Raw genomic sequence first — 25,685 nt, 5'->3', positions numbered from 1 at the left:
AACTATTTCCCCGTAGTAAAAGTTTGTATAATGTTGTCAACTTCTCTAACAGGTGTTCATCTTTATAGCTGATAAAAGGTTAATAAGACCTTTTCACTTAATCAATCATCTACTGAGAGCATGGGCAACCACACGTTGATTAGATTTGTTAAACAATGGGTTCATAAAGGGTTATATTGCCAAAGAATTAGAGAAATATATTTACATAATACTTTAATAAATAATTAATAAACAGAAGTGTATACATAAAGTAGGATGTCCAATCACGTCCATTTAACAGTTCCGTGTCGATTAGACCTGAAAAAGAAGAAATAAACAATACTTAATGAGTTGCCTATCTTTATTACACATTTGAGAATAGTGAGACTAAATATTTATGGGCAATAATAAGTGTGTATAAGGAAATATTATATAGTAATGCTATCTAAATATCATAAAAATATCTTCCCTAGGGCTTTTTAATCAGCGATTTTATCAACAAAATTCGGACACTGAAGTTACAGATAATGTGTTTTGAAAAGCAACCTAATCAATAATATCCATGAAACGAACAAGTGATTATAGCAGATACACCACTTAAGGAATGACTGTAATATCTTTTCTGTCTATGAAGAAATAACATAAAAAATGTGGTGCACACTGAAAACCGGTCGTTAACAGACTTTTGCATGTTAATGACCGGTGGGGCGTGGTTTCTCTGTTAAGAGAGATGTCCCTTTAATAAAACATTTTCCTGATTTCAATTTTATATTAAAGTTGTTGAATTGTTTACCATATTTTTCGTTAATTATGAAATTATAGAAAACTTTATTATGTTTTCATATACTGAAAAATTGCACTTAAATGAATGGCAGTGACTTATAATTATCACTATGACTGGCCTTCACTCTTTCCTATAGAAATCGTACAATAACTCGAGTTTGTTTTGATCAATTTGAATTTATGAGAATTTTTAAAAACATGGTTTCTCAATGAAATAAACATAATAGTTATTGAAGAACTGGTCATTATCGTGATACATGGACTGCCCGTAGTACAATGGTATTGACTGCGACAGCGATAATGACTTCGCCTACGGCTCAGTCATTATCGCTGGCTTAGTCAATACCACTGTCCTTTAGGCAGTCCATATATCACGATAATGACAAGTTTTTTTAAAAACTATTATGTAAGTAAATCTGAATCCAATTCAACCAAGATTGGCATGGCGACAAAAAAACCTGAAAAATTCAAATAAATATAATTTTCAGTTCAACATACACAAGGTTGATAGAACAGAAGCATGCATCGGAAAAATCTAGTCAGAGACGTATGTGTATATATGTCTCTGGTCTAGTTCATATATAAAATTTAATGTACCGTATGCATCAGGTTGATAACCAGATTCGAGATGTGAGTAATGCTACCTTATATAAAGAGATGAAAGTTTATCTGAAACCATGGCGGTGTGCTGCGATGTGCAAAGTTTATCTGAAACCATGGCGGTGTGCTGCGGTGTGCAAAGTTTATCTGAAACCATGGCGGTGTGTTGCGGTGTGCCACAATAACTTTAAAAAAAACAGAGCTAGAAATACCAGGTTTCGTATGCAGGCATACGGACCTGTAAATGCAATTATAAATAATATAGAAGGTTCAGCATACAACAGGTTCGTATGCAGGCATACAGACCGGTGAATGCAATTATAAATAGTATAGAAAGTTCAGCATACATCAAGTTCGTATGCAGGCATACAGACCTGAAAAATACTATTATAAATGTAATTGAATGTTCTGCATACACCATGCAGGTTGGTATCCGGCATACAGGCATGAGATATGCTAGTATATACAAATTTCAGAAATTATGTATCTAAATTAAGAGTTCAGCATACAACAGGGGTATGCAGACCTGACGAATGTAAATTAATTAATAAAATGAGAGTTCAACATACTCCAGGTCCGTATGCAGGAATAGAGACCCGACAAATACAAATTAGTATCCAAGTTAGAGAAAAAAAGATTGAATTTAGCATTCTATTCACTGAAACACCTAAAATAAAGATGAGTAAATGCTATGTTATATATATATATATATTGCAAAAATGGCATGAAAGTATAACAAAAATGCAAAATGAGTAATTTATGAAGGTTTCATCGCTTCAACTTTTTCCTGAGTGTTGAAATAGTTCATTCTAGCATCTTATAAAAAAGGGTAATGCTAAAATGATGTAGTTTGGAATTAGCATTAACAAAAAAAGACCCACAATTCTTGCAAAAAAATGTCAAGTAAACATAAACGATGCTATACAGAGACTTTTTGACGCAAAATATGACAACCAGGCCAAAAGATGTAGCTTTTTCACACAAAAATCCGTTAAGTGGCATATGAAAATTTCTAATTTTAAATGAGAACGTATTATATCCTTTTGGTATCATTCGCCTCATTTTGATCAACCATTTTGATAACATAAGCATTTACAGTATATAAACAAAACAAACGATGTACCTTCTGGTATTCCCGTTAGTTTGTGTTCATCTATGCATATCCATTGTATTGCTGCTTCCTCTGAGCTGCAGCTACAAAAAAAAATAACAATGAAAATTATCAACAACGTGTATTTTGAATATAGGATAACATAAATAGTACCAATTCTACTGAACCAGATGAATATTTCAAAACAATAAACGTATATTCAGTAATGAACGATGCAAAAATATTTGAAAATCCAAAACTTAAAACAAACATTGAACAGATGGTAAAATAAATCAAAGCGCTTGTAAGCAGTGAAGGGTAAAGATTGCTTTAATTTATCAGTCGGAAGTAAAATTAACATTCAATTTGCATTGTATAAAGCATTGGTTGTAGTTGATTTAAAGGAAGATAACTCCAATTTTAAAGATTACTTGAAAATGACATCATTGATATTTTTAGAACAGATATTAGATTCCTGCACCTTGCACAAGTTATGTAATTTTCATGCCAAGTTTAACATCATTTTGTAACATAAATATCTGATCATATATTTCATTGATAAATTTCTGGAAATGTCCATGGATAGGGTGTATAGAATGTTATGAGCAATGCACTATATTTTATGCATACCAAAAGTAGTGATCAACCTTGGAAGATATATATAGATATCAAGTCAGTAACATAGGGTTTTGATTGCATTTCATGCAATCTTTACCCAAAAAGGACCAAAAGCCAAACCCGGATAAGGAATCAGAGCTTGTGCATGATGTGGTAGATTCTTTGATTTAAAATGATTTTCAAAACTTTATAACGGCAAATTTCAATACAATAATATACGTATTTTCATACTCGGGGACAAACAAATATTAAGAGTACGTTTTTCGGAAACAGTTGCCTCTCTTTTGTAAATGTTTTGTTTTATCTAATATACTTAATTCCTTTGGAAATCTGTCTATAACAGTTATTGTCCCTCCCAAACACATCAGCTTTATTTTGACAATAAACAATACCTGTGCAAGTCTTTTCGGCTAATTCGTCTTCAATAAAGGATAATGCATCATGGTTGCTTACTAAGAACGAATGAAACTCTGTGGGGTCAGATGCCATGATGTCTAATCCAGCTTGATTGATATAAGGTCCAACGCCTACAGATAGATATACATGTTATTATGAAAGGATATACAATTTATGAAAAGAAAAAGAAAAACAGATACAGTAGTTATATGCACTTTTAAAACAACAACAGTTGTATATTGAATAATTGAGGTCCTGCACAAAAATGGACTTTTATAACGATCTTGTATATAAGTATGATATCATTGATTGCAAATGAAGTCCCGTGATTTCCTAGTCAAATTAGGCAAATCTGTATCATCATGTTAGTTCATTCTCTGATGTCATAAAACAATAAGTGTTGACAAGAGTTTGTAAAGGAAGTTGCATAAAAAAATTTAAAACGAGTTGAACAAGATATGATTCCTTTGATGGTCTACTTTATTTACATTAAAAAAATGAAACAACACTTTATAAAATGTATGCGCCCGATGCGCTTTTCTTGGTTTACCTTCATCAGGATCGAACAAAGCCGAATATTTCAAAATAACATATAATAAAAAAATAATAAAAAAAACAAGAATTAAAAGATAAAACTTATCATTACGAAAAAAAAACATTACTTCACGAATGTGATTTTATACCTGTATTTTAACATTTAAATTGATGTTTGTAATATGAAATGGTAAAATAAACAAAATAATAAGTAAACACAACTGTAGGAATAATTATTTATTTCACCTCATCACACCAGCTAAAGGGAAAAGTGTCCAATCTTTCAGCATTAAAATTTAATCCACAAGTTTTAAAAGAAAATAAGTCAAGTCAAAATTTTAGACTTGCGGTTGATGGTGGTTTTTTTTCTCATTTTGGGGTCAAATATTTAGACCTTGAAAATTTCCAATCCTTTTTTGACCCATCAACGATTTAATGTAACATGATAAACAAAGCTGGGAAACGAAATTATTTGACCTATAGTTTTTTACTTTTTACACATTGTGACTTGGATGGAGAGTTGTCTCATTGGCACTCATACTGTAGCGTTTGTGGGTCACTTTATTTTGTTCATTTATTTATTTCATTATTAGTATTTTTCAATTATTTTCCCAGAAAGATTTATTATTATTTTATTACTTTGTGATTTTTTTTCATTCATTAAATTTCAGTGACGTAACGAACCTCGTATTAGCCTTCAAAATATTTTTCCTTTCTCAACCAATCAGAGAGCTCAATTGAATTCCCGGGGAAAATTAGCTGGTGCAGTGATTGTCTTCTGGTAATCATTCCCAGCTCAGATTCACAGGGGTGTAGACGTAAGTTAAAGAGGGAGTTTTCAACCATGTGCGCGATTTTTTGGAAGTGGTCTCGGTGAGGAAAGTCGCGCATATTTTATTTAGTACAGATATTGGCAGGACTGTTGGCTTGGCTTTTGTGAGGAGTCTTTGTAGCGTTAAAAAGTTCAATGACTCAGTCGCAAGGTGAAGTCCGACAGTTCTGGGATTTGCTAGCTATGATGTATGCTGCAGATATTTGCCGTACATTGAGGATAGGAATACTTCCTCCTAGGCGATTTAGAGATTATGTCTTTTATTAAACAGAATAAACTGAGCTGGACTGGGAATCCTGTCTTGTAGTTGTCTTGTCAGTTGTCTTGTCAGTTGTTTTTATGTGTATATATTTGTTTTTATTTTCTTAGCCACCACTGCCACACCACTATTTTTTGTAAACTCCACATAATTATATAGATATTAACATAAGATAAGGTATATGGTCTGCTTGGGATGAAAGAAAAATTAAATATCCTATGATCTGTAATTGTAAATAGTAAAAAGATCAAAGTAATTATTTTAATTTGAAATGATGTATTTACTCTAGTTAACTGAGTAATTGGTTGTTTGTATTGATGTCGTATGGTCAAATATTGCCTGATGTCCATGCTAACACCCGATTGGTTTTTCTAAAATGTGTATATATAAAAAAAAAGTTCCATCCCAAGCAAGACAAGTAATAAGAGGTATAATTAGTGCATTAATGATGGTATTGAAAGTATATTCAACTTTCTAAAAAATAGAATTTTTTTGTTGTTGTTTTTTTTTTTTTGATAAGTTAGTACAGAATGAAGGTTTCAACTATGAAATTTAATTTTTTTGTTTCATTACATATATATTATGACCGATTCCTATTTAAAAGTCAATAAGATATTTTGATGATTTTTAATATCAGATTTATTGCTGGTAAATTTGAATGAGAAATGTTTTTAGTTCTGCTTAATAACATATATATATTAAATAGTTGGAACTTTCATCTATTATATATTTATAAGTAATAAGGGGTTAGGGTTCAACATCTGTACGTGGTTTACAACGCTGGATAAATGGTGGATCGTGGTTTCTCCATAAACACGTCTGTGCGTCTTATCCGACACTTCAATCGTTTAACATCAAACCAAAATGAAATAATAAAAAGTTAGTGCTTAAAATTCAACCGATATTCATACAATATTGTTGCTATAAGCTATTGTAAATGAAATTGTGTTTGAAAATTTCTGTGAATCTGTGAATAAATATTGTGGTAAAAATTCTATGGTGGAAATTCATTCATTTCGTATAACTGAAGATTTATGCGTCACCAGAAAACTATCCAGCAGTTTGCAAAACCACTTGGTGTTAGAGGATGTTATGGCCACAAATAGATTTTATGCGACAACCCATCCTGCTCTATGCGGTATATCACATTTAGAATTGAACTGTATCTAAAATATTGACAATTAATTGCTTTGTACAACATAATACGTATTATCAATCGTTTCAGTCTCAAACTGAGGTGATTGTCCAGAAGACAAAGCATCTAAACTTACAATACCAACACGTCTATATGTCTATATTTTTGTTGGTCTAAAACCAAAGAAATCGTTGCTGTTATACATTAATCCAGTATAAAAATAGACTCAAAATCACGTTAATAACTTTATTACGGTCTAAAATCATATTAATAGTTAAATTTTTGGGTTTGGATACCATCAAGTTTCATTGGGATGTCATATACCGTCTTGGAGTGGAAACTGCCATTTGCTGATGTTATACAGAAAGTTCAATTATCGTCAATAGAAATATATCCATTGTTTATCCTTTCAACTTGTGTCATTGGTTTGAAAACTCGACCTACAAATCTTGGGAGTGCTTTAGATCTTTAGCTTATTCAACTCCTGTGCTGATTACGTGTTTGGAGATGAACTTTTCGTAAGGAATCAGGTGTTGAACAGGGACACTTCTTTTCTTTTATTTTTAAGAAAAACAAAAATGTAATAGATAATATTTCGGTTAATCGTGATTATTTTAATATTAATATACAGTTACAATTTATTTTTCAGGGTTAAATTTCAGAAACCCAAAGAAAAGATTTATTAAAATTACATTAAGGAAATAAATTTTAAAGATTAAAAATGAATCCTACAGTTCTTACTTTGGGACACAGTTATATTCGCAGATTATCTAATTATTGTAGAATTAATAGGATGTCAACCAATATTGGTATAACTTATATTAATGGTATTATGTATGGTAAAGGTGGTACAAAATTGTGCAACAATGTACAAGATCATAGCTTTCAAAGATTGGTCACTGATTTTTCTCCAGAAATAGTATTATTACAAATGGGAGGTAATGACATAGATAGTCATAATTTCAAAGTGAATATTTGTATAGATACTTTTAAAAACTTCTTAAGATATTTGAAGTCCAAAAATGTAAAGAAGGTTGATATAGTTAAATTGTTTCATAGATTGAAAACTCGAGTTTCAATGTCTGCATATGCAGGCAGAAGAGCACAAATTAATCTGGAACTGGTAAATTTGACAAAAGGAGAGTTTAAAGATTTTCTATTGTATTGGACACCAAAGAGGTTGACATCAAAATTTGTATTGACAGAAGATGGTGTCCATTTGAATAAAATCAAAACGAGGACCTATTATTATTCCTTAAAGAGAGCTGTTAAGCTTTCTCTTAGACATATCTGTTTTGTAAGATAATAAATAAAAATAGGAGGCCATTTTCTGTCACTTTATATAGATATATACATTTCAGTGTGGAGTGGTTGGTGGTGGCTGAGATATATTTTTTCATATCAATGTGGAGTAATATTTTTCAGCTTGTATAATTATTTGTATATTTCAGGAAGGGAGATGTTTAAATATTAGTTTGGAGTACTGAGTTCTTACACACGAGACCACAAAACAAGTTTCACATAGCAGCGCGCGTTAACTTGCACATGGATTTTGCCAGATATGCGGACATATCTCTTCTGTGGGAAAGGGGGTGATGTAGCGTTTGTGGGTCACTTTATTTGGTTCATTTATTTCTTTCATTATTAGTATTTTTTAATTATTTTCCCAGAAAGATTTATTATTATTTTATTACTTTGTGATTTTTTTTTTCATTCATTAAATTTTAGTGACGTAACGAACCTCGCATTAGCCTTCAAAATATTTTTCCTTTCTCAACCAATCAAAGAGCTCAATTGAATTCCCGGGGAAAATTAGCTGGTGCAGTGATTGTCTTCTGGTAATCATTCCCAGCTCAGATTCAAAGGGGTGTAGACGTAAGTTAAAGAGGGAATTTTCAACCATGTGCGCGATTTTTTGGAAGTGGTCTCGGTGAGGAATCTCGCGCTATTTTATATGCTATAACTAGTGTATTGAAGAAAATGTGTATTACAGTATTTTTTAGGTAAGAAGTTCCCCCTCCTATTTATGTATATATTTTGATTGACTAAAACTGGCTAGTTTTTTTTTATCAGGGTTTGCATTGGATATTTAGCGGAAACTTAGAATATTTACGCATTGAGGCGTAATTTATTTAGAAAGCGGTTCGCTGGTTAAATGAGTTAACTAATGAGTTGAGTTTTTGTCAAGTTCTTTGAACTGAATAAAAGTTGTCAGTTTGCGAATAACGAGATTCGATTAACTGTTCAGCTAGTCAGTTGTTAAGGTTAAAGTTATTTATAGATCGCTGGTTAAAGAAAGTAAAAGTTCGGGGTCATTATTTGTTGACATTCACGTGCGTGTCTCAAATCTATGACTTGAACTTAAAGTCGGTAAATTTAAGTATTGAAGCGCTAACTAGCGAGTTCTAAATGCAAACCCTGATCAGAACGGCAGAGTAAGTCGTTAGAGAGAAATTACAGATACTAAAACAATATATTTCTTGGTCTAGGAAACTATTATAGAGACTGCAGAATTAGACCATTGACTCACTAAAACTGTAACAAATTAAATGTGCAGCTCATTAATATATGTCTTGTTTAATAAATGTTGTACTTTACTGAATTATTTTATTACAGAGAAACGCCTTGTCCCTTGCCTGAATTGGTCTTTTGATTAAAAATTAATCCCGGTTACTTCCCTTTGTATTGGTATCGACCTTAAGGTGGCACGGTAGTATTTCCTGGCCCATAAGGGATAATGATAGCCTTTTTAGAATTTTCACCACTTTCTAACACTGCAAAAAATTCTACATTCACAGTTAACTGAAGTACTTTCATTTTACTATTCAGAAATGAATTTGAATGTGTATCATGACCGTTTACTTTTTTTGCTATTTTAAAAAATCTAAGGCCACTAGTGCTTTTAGGTCTTTTATCGTGCAGTGAATACAAAATTTAAAAAAAATCTCAAAAATTCATTTTCATCTGTATGTAAAATTATTTCATATTTTTCTACACCTGATTCATCCCTCAGTTTGGGAAAGTATGTTCAGTTGATGCGGTATTTTTTGTCCAATCACACTGTTCAGATACATTGACTTAAGTAGGGTACACAAAAGAGCAACCTAAATACTGGAATGCAAATACTACCGTGCTACCTTAACCAAGACATTACAAACTTGAAATCAGTCATGACACTTATGATGTATAGATTTCTTACTATGAAACATATTACAATAAAGAATACTAGTCTACACTTATTTTTTACCAAAAAAAGTCAAAGATTACACCCCTACCCCAGCTGGCAGATTTTCACTTTTTTTCATCTTACCATTTTTACTTAAGGAGTGAACAAAACCCAAATATATGATGTTTCAAATCAACACAGAAGTCAAACATGGTGATTCAGGAGGAATTATTGAATTGCCAACTCTATTCATAGTTTATCTGACTGAAAGAAACAGTTTAAGCACCAAATCATGAAAAATGATATTAAAGTCCATTCCACATTTTACAGCATGCCTTACATTACTTTAAGCATTTCCAGATTATGAAGGCAACACAACAAGACTCTTTAGATGGCAATTAACTATTATTCTAAGATCTATTTTTCAATACATGTACTAGAATATATCTCTAAGTTGACTTGTCTATTTCTCATGTATGCATTAAGTTAAATTATGTCCCCTTACATAATCAGTTTACCTTTTTTGTGCTTTTCATTGTCAGAAAATCAAAACAATTAATAACATTTGCAGGGAAAATGAATAAACTATTAAATCTTGCTGATATACAATCATAATTACATTCTTTGTCAAAAAAAATGTCTTGTCAGTGTAAAGAAACCCCTATTGCTATCTCTATTTCAGCCAAATATGAGGGCTAAATGAATAAGTAAGGACCCCTTAACTACTTAATGGTTTCAAAAATGCTCATACTGGTGTCATGTTACCACAGAACTATAAATTAAACCTGAAGAAAACTAGTATAGCTGTACTTGTGTGGAAAAAAATAAAAAAATATGCAATTCATCTATTTCGGTGAAAATAATAGGACGTACAGGCAACTAAAATATGTCGCTTCTCAAATTCTAGTGGTTGCACATGTGTCAGACAGTGCAAAAAGTTAAAGCGAGCATTTATAATTAAAAAAGTACTGCAATTTACTTAAAAATAATGAAGTTCTACTTTCTAGGTAAATTTTTACATTATTACCCACAGATCAGGCAAAATTTGCTGAATCAGCAATTTTCACTTCCAGGGATGGAATTTAAGGGCTATTTTTATTATAGTTGCCTTTAATCAACTTTTAATTGATAAACATACAAATTGCATTGGTAAAAAAAAATCCTTTATTGATTTAGTGTAAACATAAATATCCCCCTTAAGGTGGCACGGTAGTATTTCCTGGCCCATAAGGGATAATGATAGCCTTTTTAGAATTTTCACCACTTTCTAACACTGCAAAAAATTCTACATTCACAGTTAACTGAAGTACTTTCATTTTACTATTCAGAAATGAATTTGAATGTGTATCATGACCGTTTACTTTTTTTGCTATTTTTAAAAATCTAAGGCCACTAGTGCTTTTAGGTCTTTTATCGTGTAGTGAATACAAAATTTAAAAAAAATCTCAAAAATTCATTTTCATCTGTATGTAAAATTATTTCATATTTTTCTACACCTGATTCATCCCTCAGTTTGGGAAAGTATGTTCAGTTGATGCGGTATTTTTTGTCCAATCACACTGTTCAGATATACTGACTTAGGTAGGGTACACAAGAGAGCAACCTAAATACTGGAATGCAAATACTACCGTGCTACCTTAAGGAGGCACGGTAGTATTTCCTGACCCATAAGGGATAATGATAGCCTTTTTAGAATTTTCACCACTTTCTAACACCGCTAAAAATTCTACATTCACAGTTAACTGAAGTACTTTCATTTTACTATTCAGAAATGAATTTGAATATGTATCATGACCGTTTACTTTTTTTGCTATCTTTAAGAACCTAAGGCCACTAGTGCTTTTAGGTCTTTTATCGTGCAGTGAATACAAAATTTTTAAAAAATTCTCAAAAATTCATTTTCATCTGTATGTAAAATTATTTCATATTTTACTACACCTGATTCATCCCTCAGTGTGGGAAAGTATGTTCAGTTGATACTGTATTTTCACATACATTGACTTAAGTAGGGTACACAAAAGAGCAACCTAAATTCTGGAATGCAAATACTACCGTGCTATCTTAACCAAGACATTTCAAACTTGAAATCAGTCATGACACCTATGATGCATAGCCTTCTTATTATGTAACATATTACAATAAAGAATACTAGTTTGCACTTATTTCTTACCAAAAAAAAAAGGAAAGATTACACCCCTACCCCAGCTGGCAGATTTTCACTTTTTTATCATCTTACCATTTTTACTTAAGGAGTGAACAAAATCCAAATATATGATGTTTCAAATCAACACAGAAGTCAAACATGGTGATTCAGGAGGAATTATTGGATTGCCAACTCTATTTATAGTTAATCAGACTGAAAGAAACAGTTTAAGCACCAAATCATGAAAAATGATATTAAAGTCCATTCCACATTTTACAGCATGCCTTACATTACTTTAAGCATTCTCAGATTATGAAGGCAACACAACAAGACTCTTTAGATGGCAGTTAACTATTATTCTAAAATCTTTTTGACAATATATGTACTAGAATATATCTCTAAGTTGACTGTTTGTCTATTTCTCATGTATGCATTAAGTTAAATTATGTCCCCTTACATAATCATTTTACCTCTATTGTGCTTTTCATTGTCAGAAAATCAAAACAATTAATGACATTTGCAACGAAAATGAATAAACTATTTAATCTTGCTGATAAACAGTCATAATTACATTCTTTGTCAAAAAAAATGTCTTGTCAGTGTAAAGAAACCCCTATTGCTATCTTTTTCAGCCAAATATGAGGGCAAAATGAATAAGTAAGGACACCTTGACCACTTGCTGGTTCCAAAAAAGCTCATACTGGTGTCATGTTACCACAGAACTACAAATTAAACCTAAAGAAAACTAGTAAAGCTGTACTTGTGTGGAAAAAAATAAGAAATTATGCAATTTATTTATTTCGGTGAAAATAATAGGATGTACAGGCAAATAAAATATGTCGCGTCTCAAATTCCAGTGGTTGCACATGTGTCAGACACTGCGAAAAGTTAAAGTGAGCATTTATAATTAAAAATGTATTGCAAGTTACATAAAAATAATGAAGTTCTACTTTCTAGGTAAATTTTTACTTTATTACCCAAAGATCAGGCAAAATTTGCTGAATCAGCAATTTTCACTCCCAGGGATGGAATTTAAGGGCTGTTTTTATCATAGTTACCCTTAATCAACTTTTTATTGATAAACTTACAAATTGCATAGGTAAAAAAAAATCCTTCATTGATTTAGTGTAAACATGTATACCCCCCTTAATGTGGCACGGTAGTATTTCCTGACCCATAAGGGATAATGATAGCCTTTTTAGAATTTTCACCACTTTCTAACACTGCTAAAAATTCTACATTCACAGTTAACTGAAGTACTTTCATTTTACTATTCAGAAATGAATTTGAATATGTATCATGACCGTTTACTTTTTTTGCTATCTTTAAGAACCTAAGGCCACTAGTGCTTTTAGGTCTTTTATCGTGCAGTGAATACAAAATTTTAAAAAATTCTCAAAAATTCATTTTCATCTGTATGTAAAATTATTTCATATTTTACTACACCTGATTCATCCCTCAGTGTGGGAAAGTATGTTCAGTTGATACTGTATTTTCACATACATTGACTTAAGTAGGGTACACAAAAGAGCAACCTAAATTCTGGAATGCAAATACTACCGTGCTATCTTAACCAAGACATTTCAAACTTGAAATCAGTCATGACACCTATGATGCATAGCCTTCTTATTATGTAACATATTACAATAAAGAATACTAGTTTGCACTTATTTCTTACCCAAAAAAAAGGAAAGATTACACCCCTACCCCAGCTGGCAGATTTTCACTTTTTTATCATCTTACCATTTTTACTTAAGGAGTGAACAAAATCCAAATATATGATGTTTCAAATCAACACAGAAGTCAAACATGGTGATTCAGGAGGAATTATTGGATTGCCAACTCTATTTATAGTTAATCTGACTGAAAGAAACAGTTTAAGCACCAAATCATGAAAAATGATATTAAAGTCCATTCCACATTTTACAGCATGCCTTACATTACTTTAAGCATTCTCAGATTATGAAGGCAACACAACAAGATTCTTTAGATGGCAGTTAACTATTATTCTAAAATCTTTTTGACAATATATGTACTAGAATATATCTCTAAGTTGACTGTTTGTCTATTTCTCATGTATGCATTAAGTTAAATTATGTCCCCTTACATAATCATTTTACCTCTATTGTGCTTTTCATTGTCAGAAAATCAAAACAATTAATGACATTTGCAACGAAAATGAATAAACAATTTAATCTTGCTGATAAACAGTCATAATTACATTCTTTGTCAAAAAAAATGTCTTGTCAGTGTAAAGAAACCCCTATTGCTATCTTTTTCAGCCAAATATGAGGGCAAAATGAATAAGTAAGGACACCTTGACCACTTGCTGGTTCCAAAAAAGCTCATACTGGTGTCATGTTACCACAGAACTACAAATTAAACCTAAAGAAAACTAGTAAAGCTGTACCTGTGTGGAAAAAAATAAGAAATTATGCAATTTATTTATTTCGGTGAAAATAATAGGATGTACAGGCAAATAAAATATGTCGCGTCTCAAATTCCAGTGGTTGCACATGTGTCAGACACTGCGAAAAGTTAAAGCGAGCATTTATAATTAAAAATGTATTGCAAGTTACATAAAAATAATGAAGTTCTACTTTCTAGGTAAATTTTTACTTTATTACCCAAAGATCAGGCAAAATTTGCTGAATCAGCAATTTTCACTCCCAGGGATGGAATTTAAGGGCTGTTTTTATCATAGTTACCCTTAATCAACTTTTTATTGATAAACTTACAAATTGCATAGGTAAAACAAAATCCTTCATTGATTTAGTGTAAACATGTATACCCCCCTTAATGTAGCACGGTAGTATTTCCTGACCCATAAGGGATAATGATAGCCTTTTTAGAATTTTCACCACTTTCTAACACTGCTAAAAATTCTACATTCACAATTAACTGAAGTACTTTCATTTTACTATTCAGAAATGAATTTGAATATGTATCATGACCGTTTACTTTTTTTGCTATCTTTAAGAACCTAAGGCCACTAGTGCTTTTAGGTCTTTTATCGTGCAGTGAATACAAAATTTTAAAAAATTCTCAAAAATTCATTTTCATCTGTATGTAAAATTATTTCATATTTTACTACACCTGATTCATCCCTCAGTGTGGGAAAGTATGTTCAGTTGATACTGTATTTTCACATACATTGACTTAAGTAGGGTACACAAAAGAGCAACCTAAATTCTGGAATGCAAATACTACCGTGCTATCTTAACCAAGACATTTCAAACTTGAAATCAGTCATGACACCTATGATGCATAGCCTTCTTATTATGTAACATATTACAATAAAGAATACTAGTTTGCACTTATTTCTTACCAAAAAAAAAGGAAAGATTACACCCCTACCCCAGCTGGCAGATTTTCACTTTTTTATCATCTTACCATTTTTACTTAAGGAGTGAACAAAATCCAAATATATGATGTTTCAAATCAACACAGAAGTCAAACATGGTGATTCAGGAGGAATTATTGGATTGCCAACTCTATTTATAGTTAATCTGACTGAAAGAAACAGTTTAAGCACCAAATCATGAAAAATGATATTAAAGTCCATTCCACATTTTACAGCATGCCTTACATTACTTTAAGCATTCTCAGATTATGAAGGCAACACAACAAGATTCTTTAGATGGCAGTTAACTATTATTCTAAAATCTTTTTGACAATATATGTACTAGAATATATCTCTAAGTTGACTGTTTGTCTATTTCTCATGTATGCATTAAGTTAAATTATGTCCCCTTACATAATCATTTTACCTCTATTGTGCTTTTCATTGTCAGAAAATCAAAACAATTAATGACATTTGCAACGAAAATGAATAAACTATTTAATCTTGCTGATAAACAGTCATAATTACATTCTTTGTCAAAAAAAATGTCTTGTCAGTGTAAAGAAACCCCTATTGCTATCTTTTTCAGCCAAATATGAGGGCAAAATGAATAAGTAAGGACACCTTGGCCACTTGCTGGTTCCAAAAAAGCTCATACTGGTGTCATGTTACCACAGAACTACAAATTAAACCTAAAGAAAACTAGTAAAGCTGTACTTGTGTGGAAAAAAATAAGAAATTATGCAATTTATTTATTTTCGGTGAAAATAATAGGATGTACAGGCAAATAAAATATGTCGCGTCTCAAATTCCAGTGGTTGCACATGTGTCAGACACTGCGAAAAGTTAAAGCGAGCATTTATAATTAAAAATGTATTGCAAGTTACATAAAAATAATGAAGTTCTACTTTCTAGGTAAATTTTTACTTTATTACCCAAAGATCAGGCAAAATTTGCTGAATCAGCAATTTTCACTCCCAGGGATGGAATTTAAGGGCTGTTTTTATCATAGTTACCCTTAATCAACTTTTTATTGATAAACTTACAAATTGCATAGGTAAAAAAAAATCCTTCATTGATTTAGTGTAAACATGTATACCCCCCTTAATGTAGCACGGTAGTATTTCCTGACCCATAAGGGATAATGATAGCCTTTTTAGAATTTTCACCACTTTCTAACACTGCTAAAAATTCTACATTCACAATTAACCGAAGTACTTTCATTTTACTATTCAGAAATGAATTTGAATATGTATCATGACCGTTTACTTTTTTTGCTATCTTTAAGAACCTAAGGCCACTAGTGCTTTTAGGTCTTTTATCGTGCAGTGAATACAAAATTTTAAAAAATTCTCAAAAATTCATTTTCATTTGTATGTTAAATTATTTCATATTTTACTACACCTGATTCATCCCTCAGTGTGGGAAAGTATGTTCAGTTGATACTGTATTTTCCGTCCAATCATAATGTTCACATACATTGACTTAAGTAGGGTACACAAAAGAGCAACCTTAATTCTGGAATGCAAATACTACCGTGCTATCTTAACCAAGACATTTCAAACTTGAAATCAGTCATGACACCTGTGATGCATAGCCTTCTTATTATGTAACATATTACAATAAAGAATACTAGTTTGCACTTATTTCTTACCAAAAAAAAGGAAAGATTACACCCCTACCCCAGCTGGCAGATTTTCACTTTTTTATCATCTTACCATTTTTACTTAAGGAGTGAACAAAATCCAAATATATGATGTTTCAAATCAACACAGAAGTCAAACATGGTGATTCAGGAGGAATTATTGGATTGCCAACTCTATTTATAGTTAATCTGACTGAAAGAAACAGTTTAAGCACCAAATCATGAAAAATGATATTAAAGTCCATTCCACATTTTACAGCATGCCTTACATTACTTTAAGCATTCTCAGATTATGAAGGCAACACAACAAGATTCTTTAGATGGCAGTTAACTATTATTCTAAAATCTTTTTGACAATATATGTACTAGAATATATCTCTAAGTTGACTGTTTGTCTATTTCTCATGTATGCATTAAGTTAAATTATGTCCCCTTACATAATCATTTTACCTCTATTGTGCTTTTCATTGTCAGAAAATCAAAACAATAAATGACATTTGCAACGAAAATGAATAAACTATTTAATCTTGCTGATAAACAGTCATAATTACATTCTTTGTCAAAAAAAATGTCTTGTCAGTGTAAAGAAACCCCTATTGCTATCTTTTTCAGCCAAATATGAGGGCAAAATGAATAAGTAAGGACACCTTGACCACTTGCTGGTTCCAAAAAAGCTCATACTGGTGTCATGTTACCACAGAACTACAAATTAAACCTAAAGAAAACTAGTAAAGCTGTACTTGTGTGGAAAAAAATAAGAAATTATGCAATTTATTTATTTCGGTGAAAATAATAGGATGTACAGGCAAATAAAATATGTCGCGTCTCAAATTCCAGTGGTTGCACATGTGTCAGACACTGCGAAAAGTTAAAGCGAGCATTTATAATTAAAAATGTATTGCAAGTTACATAAAAATAATGAAGTTCTACTTTCTAGGTAAATTTTTACTTTATTACCCAAAGATCAGGCAAAATTTGCTGAATCAGCAATTTTCACTCCCAGGGATGGAATTTAAGGGCTGTTTTTATCATAGTTACCCTTAATCAACTTTTATTGATAAACTTACAAATTGCATAGGTAAAAAAAAATCCTTCATTGATTTAGTGTAAACATGTATACCCCCCTTAATGTAGCACGGTAGTATTTCCTGACCCATAAGGGATAATGATAGCCTTTTTAGAATTTTCACCACTTTCTAACACTGCTAAAAATTCTACATTCACAATTAACTGAAGTACTTTCATTTTACTATTCAGAAATGAATTTGAATATGTATCATGACCGTTTACTTTTTTTGCTATCTTTAAGAACCTAAGGCCACTAGTGCTTTTAGGTCTTTTATCGTGCAGTGAATACAAAATTTAAAAAAAATTCTCAAAAATTCATTTTCATCTGTATGTAAAATTATTTCATATTTTACTACACCTGATTCATCCCTCAGTGTGGGAAAGTATGTTCAGTTGATACTGTATTTTCACATACATTGACTTAAGTAGGGTACACAAAAGAGCAACCTAAATTCTGGAATGCAAATACTACCGTGCTATCTTAACCAAGACATTTCAAACTTGAAATCAGTCATGACACCTATGATGCATAGCCTTCTTATTATGTAACATATTACAATAAAGAATACTAGTTTGCACTTATTTCTTACCAAAAAAAAAGGAAAGATTACACCCCTACCCCAGCTGGCAGATTTTCACTTTTTTATCATCTTACCATTTTTACTTAAGGAGTGAACAAAATCCAAATATATGATGTTTCAAATCAACACAGAAGTCAAACATGGTGATTCAGGAGGAATTATTGGATTGCCAACTCTATTTATAGTTAATCTGACTGAAAGAAACAGTTTAAGCACCAAATCATGAAAAATGATATTAAAGTCCATTCCACATTTTACAGCATGCCTTACATTACTTTAAGCATTCTCAGATTATGAAGGCAACACAACAAGATTCTTTAGATGGCAGTTAACTATTATTCTAAAATCTTTTTGACAATATATGTACTAGAATATATCTCTAAGTTGACTGTTTGTCTATTTCTCATGTATGCATTAAGTTAAATTATGTCCCCTTACATAATCATTTTACCTCTATTGTGCTTTTCATTGTCAGAAAATCAAAACAATTAATGACATTTGCAACGAAAATGAATAAACTATTTAATCTTGCTGATAAACAGTCATAATTACATTCTTTGTCAAAAAAAATGTCTTGTCAGTGTAAAGAAACCCCTATTGCTATCTTTTTCAGCCAAATATGAGGGCAAAATGAATAAGTAAGGACACCTTGACCACTTGCTGGTTCCAAAAAAGCTCATACTGGTGTCATGTTACCACAGAACTACAAATTAAACCTAAAGAAAACTAGTAAAGCTGTACTTGTGTGGAAAAAAATAAGACATTATGCAATTTATTTATTTCGGTGAAAATAATAGGATGTACAGGCAAATAAAATATGTCGCGTCTCAAATTCCAGTGGTTGCACATGTGTCAGACACTGCGAAAAGTTAAAGCGAGCATTTATAATTAAAAATGTATTGCAAGTTACATAAAAATAATGAAGTTCTACTTTCTAGGTAAATTTTTACTTTATTACCCAAAGATCAGGCAAAATTTGCTGAATCAGCAATTTTCACTCCCAGGGATGGAATTTAAGGGCTGTTTTTATCATAGTTACCCTTAATCAACTTTTTATTGATAAACTTACAAATTGCATAGGTAAAAAAAAATCCTTCATTGATTTAGTGTAAACATGTATACCCCCCTTAATGTAGCACGGTAGTATTTCCTGACCCATAAGGGATAATGATAGCCTTTTTAGAATTTTCACCACTTTCTAACACTGCTAAAAATTCTACATTCACAATTAACTGAAGTACTTTCATTTTACTATTCAGAAATGAATTTGAATATGTATCATGACCGTTTACTTTTTTTGCTATCTTTAAGAACCTAAGGCCACTAGTGCTTTTAGGTCTTTTATCGTGCAGTGAATACAAAATTTTAAAAAATTCTCAAAAATTCATTTTCATCTGTATGTAAAATTATTTCATATTTTACTACACCTGATTCATCCCTCAGTGTGGGAAAGTATGTTCAGTTGATACTGTATTTTCCGTCCAATCATAATGTTCAGATACATTGACTTAAGTAGGGTACACAAAAGAGCAACCTAAATTCTGGAATGCAAATACTACCGTGCTACTTAGATCTCGACCCCTTTCAGTGTTTCCTGATTATTGACCGTTTTTGAGAAAGCATATTCAGGACAGATTGAGTCTTATTTTGTTTTAACTTCCCTTCAGTAGTTCATTTTTTTTGGTTCTTGTAAATTGTATATTTGGTATACTGGTGGAAATAGAGAACTAGTTTTCGAAAGTCTTATGACTTATCTTTACATTTGTGGTGCCGTGCTTGAAACGTCCAAAATTGTTAGGTCGGGCTAGTTACTTTTGGTCTGTCGGTCTGTTGCCCTTTTATTCATTGTTTAACCCCAGGCTTATTTGAAATGTTTTAGTTTTTACTCTTAACACATACAAAAGTCTACTATAGTATTAGTGTGGGATTGTACTTCATATTTGAGTGGAAATATACTGAGAGATTCATACAGAGGTGTAGTTTATTTCTGGACTACTACCAGAACGACTGAGTTTGGAATTGTGATTTCTCTTGTTAACCGATACCGCCAGATCCTTGTATATTTGGTGACGATCCAGATTATTATTCTTGTTGGTCTCTATAGTCCAATACTATGGTAGCCTGACTACGGTCAAGGTCAAAGGTTAGGGCCTTTTTGGCCTTTTTGGCCATAAGAGCAGTCTAGGTCCTCTTTATCCACCATTGGAGAAAGATTCTAGAAGACACTCCTGACTGAATCTCGAAGAGTACTGAACTTCAGACACATTTAGTTCCAGAACACACATTTTAAATAAAACTTTAAAATATTCCTGTCGGGCATAACTATAATAGAAGTCCTAGAGCGAAAGCATAGGCCGAACCCTACCCTAGATTTAGACTAAAGGAAACAGCTGGGTTGCTGTCTATTAGATATTAAGTTTAGGTCGTATAGACAGTACCCCAGTTCCGTTTCAATACTACATCTTATTTATATTATCTCATTAATTTCACACATACCAATAGCAAACACAATAATTCCTTGTTATTTTGCTTTATTTGCAATTGCACGAGTAGCCGCAACGTTTCTCGGTACACCATCGGTGATGACAACTGCTATTTTAGGTATCTTTCCACCTCGACCTCCATTTTGATTTGTGAAGCCAGTTCGTGTCAGCAGCGTTAATGCCTTGTCTGTGTACGTCAGCTGCATTCCTTGCAAATATTTGACCTTTGAAATAGCCTTAATAACTTCGTCTTGATCTCTGTATGTGTTCAACTTAAATTTGAGGTCGGTATCATTTCCAAAGACAATGAAACCTATTCGCATGTCCTGTGGACTAATAGTAAATCTCCTTACTACCTCCATTGCAAATTCCTTAAGCTGATCAAAGGCTTCATGACCAATACTTCTGGAGCTGTCCGCTACAAAGATTAGATCTCCCTGAGTTCCTTTACATTCTAAAAAATAAATCTTAATATATTAAGGCAGACATGTCTATTTTCTAATATTTGGTTGGCTGTTGTCTCATTGTCATATACTCCATATTTATTTCCCAACAATACTGATGACGGGAACAACCAACATGTAGAACTGAAGCTTACTAAAGATAGAATACCCTGCACCTCAATTGAATTATCTCCCCTTCAAGATGTTGGATCGAAATTATACTACCTTTTGTAGTAACAGTGGCGGATCCAGGGGGAAGGGGTTCCAGGGGTTGAAACCCCCCTTTTTGTTTGACGATCAATGCTTTTGAATGGAGACATATGGTTGGAACCCCCTTAATCCTCTTTTGGAACCCCCCCCCTTTTAAAAATGGCTAGATCCGCCCCTGAGTGACCTGCAATTGTGTACAATTTACATCAATATCTATTCAGTCCCTTATTAGCATTAGCTCATTGAATTGTTAAATGTACTCCGATAACTTAGACAGATAGAAAAATATTCGAAAGTTATTGTGTATATTCATTGATTTCTCATGAAAATAATTGTGCTATACATTTTATATACCGGTATTGACAGAGGGTCTGGATAGGGACCCTTTTAGCCGTTTCTCTCTATTTTTTATAAAGGAGAAGGTCCGGTAAGGGCTTATTTTGGCCTAAAATTCGAAGTACATCTGATGAAAGATTTTTGACATTTTTTATACAATTAAGTGTCTACATCAGTCAATTCATTTATTTTATGTTAAAGATTTTAACTGATTTGGTCATCAAAGAGGCTCAAATTCAAGCTTAGATATGAAATATCTATCAAATATGCCACAAAACGTCACTTTTCAGATGGTTTTTGTCTATAATGGAAGTGGCCGTATTCGTGTTCAGTCTCAACATTTATATATGCTATGTATTATCAATAAATACAACGTATATTTAAATATTAAGACTGAACACAAGTGCGGCCACTTCCATTTTAGACAAAAACCGTCTTAAAATTAGCACAAATGCTAAAATTGTGAAGATTTCGGTATTTTTGCATGAAATAATGATGCTAGTACCTGATGCATGTCCATTGTACTATCAAAAACAGCCCATATTTATGTAACAAAAGTATTCTACTTTCCAATAAATAGCTAAAAGTTTACATTTTCAACAACTTTGTAAAAGGCTGTATTTTGGGGCCAAAATTCTTACCGAACCTACTCCTTTTGCCCATTATTATCTATTCTTTATATTTTAGCACTCCATTATTATCTATGCCTTATTTTTTTGCCTATTTTTCTCTCTTCTTTATTTATGGATCCATTTTGCTGTAGTATTAGTCCATTATTCTTTATTCTGTAAACCCCATCCAGACCCTCATAATAATGGACCTTTAAAGACAGTGGAGGGAGTATAATATCTTGTTTTATAATGAAATTCTTACCTTCTACTGGAGATGAAGGACTTGGTCGATCTGAAATGATAAATAAGATTTTATGCATGATATGAACCTAATATAAATTCATGTCTTTTTTTATACCTTATTATTTTTGTGATGTATTATATAATGTGTTATTTTGTTTTATATGTATGCCATCAACCACATTGGGGTATAATAGTGCATAATTTTCAATAAATTTATATAAATAATCTCTAGGGTCATTAAAAGTAAGAAAAATCAATATAAGAATATTCCAACTACCGCTTTACAATTGATCTATGACCTACTTTTTAAACATGCCTGTTACATAATGAGTATTTCATACTGCCATAATTGTTTTGACTGAAACATATTTATCATTATTCAGTACTTGCAAAATGTATTACACGCAAGTCCTAATCTCGTGCTTAGAAGCATACTGCCTTTGTGTGTTTTGTGGTTCAAATGGTAAAGTCTGGTGTCTATAGTAGGAATCTCACCAAGGATATCACAGTTCCTATATCAAATGAGAGTCTGTATTTTCCCAATTTCGCGGATATTTAAATAGACGATGTTCATGTTGTCAATGACAAGTTCAAGATTTGAAAAAAGTTTGAAGTACCTTGAAAATCACAGATTTCAATCAATAATTCCTTTATGATTGCATCAAGGCTGTCAACATCCTCTACCTCAAATATGTGTGAAGCATCGGAAGCAATTTTAGAAAGTTCGTCAGGATCACGTTCAGGACCAACACCTTTAAAACATGAAAATAATCATTTGCTACTCAATGCTTGATAATAGATTATTTAACATATTTTTCGAAAAGGCCTTTCAACCGTAAACAATCTTTTACGTGTTATGATTATTTAATTTGTGGTCACTTGTGGATGTATTCAAATATAGTTTTTGATTATCTTGTAAACTCAAGCTTTTATAGTTCGGTTCGTAAAATTTGTATCGTTATGTCAGATACGAGATCTGTGCTTATCATGATCACATTGGTGCTGATAAACCAACCGTGATATCGTTCTAAACATAACAGTTACAGTCCCAAAAACCTATAATTTCGCCCAGATTTTTAGCAGAACTTCCTTTGGTCAAATCTAAAATTTGCTAACTATTTTTTTTATCTTCCCGTCTTTTTTTTTGCCTGGTTATGTTGTTGTCCTTGAATATAATTAGTTTTGAGAACTTCTTATATCGGGAATTTAAATATACCTATGGCAAACACAATGTAATTAGTTCTTTGCAGCTGTTGAACAACTTTTTCAAACGCGGCTGGATCTGTCGCTTTCCCGTCAGTGATAATCACGGCTATCTGTGGAACACCAGTTCGACTACCATGTGACGTCGATAGTCCTTCGTCCATCAAAATTATCAATATATGTTTGGCCACCCTTCCAAAATTCGGCAGTTATGTCCCTCAATATTCTTTCAATCTCATCCTTTGTTTTAAATTCATCAAGTTGGAATAACATTTCCGGTTCATCGCTAAAGGTCATCATACCAGTTCTTACTTGATCACTTTTAATTTCAAACGCACCAATGACCTCAGCTACGAAATTAAATTCTTTTTGAACATTTGCAAGCAATCGTAAACTAGATGACGTGTCAACAACGAAAAACACATCCGCTTTTGTATTCGAGCATTCTGTAAACAGATAAAAATGTGTTCAATGGACTAGAATTTATATATCAAAATGGTAAGACTTATAACAAGAATATTGTTCATTTTCTATTAGTTTTTTAAACGATAAAGACCACAGGCATTTTTAAATTAATATTCTATAAATAAAATGAAGTATTCAACATTGTAAGAAAACTTAAGACCTAACTTGAAATGAATTCACATTACTGAATAGTTACACACATCGGTGTGATGGACGTGTTTCAATAGAAAACCGGCACTCCTATTGAAACCAACTGTAACCCCTCCTTGTCGACCTGTTCTTATATTCGTGTGAAGCATACTTTAAGGATGAATTTATCAAGAAGAATAAAAAGAAGATTACAGTATCCTTAAACATCACTTCCGCTACAATGATGATGTGCTCTCACTGAATAATTCAAAGGTTGGTAAATTTGTTCATCGCATCTTACCAATTGAACTAACTCACAGTTAAATCTGCTTTAAGGATTTTCGCTCCTCTTGTTTTTGATTTTTTGCCCGATATTCGGAATCCTCTGGTTTTATCCATGTAGTGCCATTAAAAATTTTGCACACTAACCCCTACTTTTCTTTCCAAAATTTGATTACATATAGTTTAAAATGTCATCATTGAAAATCTTATAAAATCCATGTTATTTTTTCATCGTTTTTTAAAGAAAAAAGGTGCTAATGTAAAATGTATGAAAAATCTAGAGAGAATTATTTCCCGCCAAATTTTGAATGGTTTATATCTCGAATACAAGCACACGGACCCTTCATTTTTCAGCTTTTTTAGTTTCTTTATTTATATACTATCAATCTATATCAATCTTTTAAAAAGCTTCTTATTTTGAAACAGAGTAGCGAATATCCTTAAGTCTACCCTGTCCAGTATGTGGTTTTATTTTTTGTGTTTTGTCCTATGTTTAGCTTGAATCATTTTCGAGTAGTGTATACGTATACGCGTTACCAATATCAGCAATGCTTGTTGAACGACATTGGAAACCAACATGATGTTACTAATATCACTTACTTTGGTCAATTGACCGACCATATGGTGTGGTTCTAGGTGATGCCGGTGGTTGGACAACTTAAAAATAATAGAGAACAATATTTACATTTCAAAAATATTAATAATTACGTTACAAAAAGAACGAAAATTACAAATGGTGCTAAAAGAAAAAAGACATGTTATTTGAAATCGTCTTTTGTTTATATACTGTAAAATTAGTATACTTCAGTCTTATGTTTATTTTTCATTTATAATAAAAAGTACGATGATTTCAGTTTTTCCAAATACCATTTTATAAATAATAATTTTTTTTTTTTAAATTTAAGTCAGTATTTCACAAAAAAAAAAAACAACAGCATAGCGAGACATGGTCTAGAACTTGAAAGCAAACATTTATGAGAAAAAGATACCAGAAACGTTAATATTATGATTATTGGTTAAAATATGGCAGAACTTGTGTTCAGAAAAAAAAAGTAAAGATAGACACTTTGGGTTATTTCCCATTTGAGATGTGATTTCCAAAATATTT

General features: G+C 31.9%; 1 pseudogene; it reads right to left on the bottom strand.

Moving 5' to 3' along the window:
- Positions 1 to 121: 121 nt before the first annotated feature.
- Positions 122 to 24,114, bottom strand: LOC127711739 (collagen alpha-6(VI) chain-like; annotated as a pseudogene).
- Between the last annotated feature and the right edge of the window lie 1,571 nt (positions 24,115 to 25,685).

This window comes from Mytilus californianus, unplaced genomic scaffold (genome assembly GCF_021869535.1).
Source record: "Mytilus californianus isolate M0D057914Y unplaced genomic scaffold, xbMytCali1.0.p SCAF_8, whole genome shotgun sequence".
Lineage (NCBI taxonomy): Eukaryota > Metazoa > Mollusca > Bivalvia > Mytilida > Mytilidae > Mytilus > Mytilus californianus.
The sequence above is the reverse complement of the archived record's forward strand: the minus strand, read 5'-3'. Positions and strand labels throughout refer to the sequence as shown.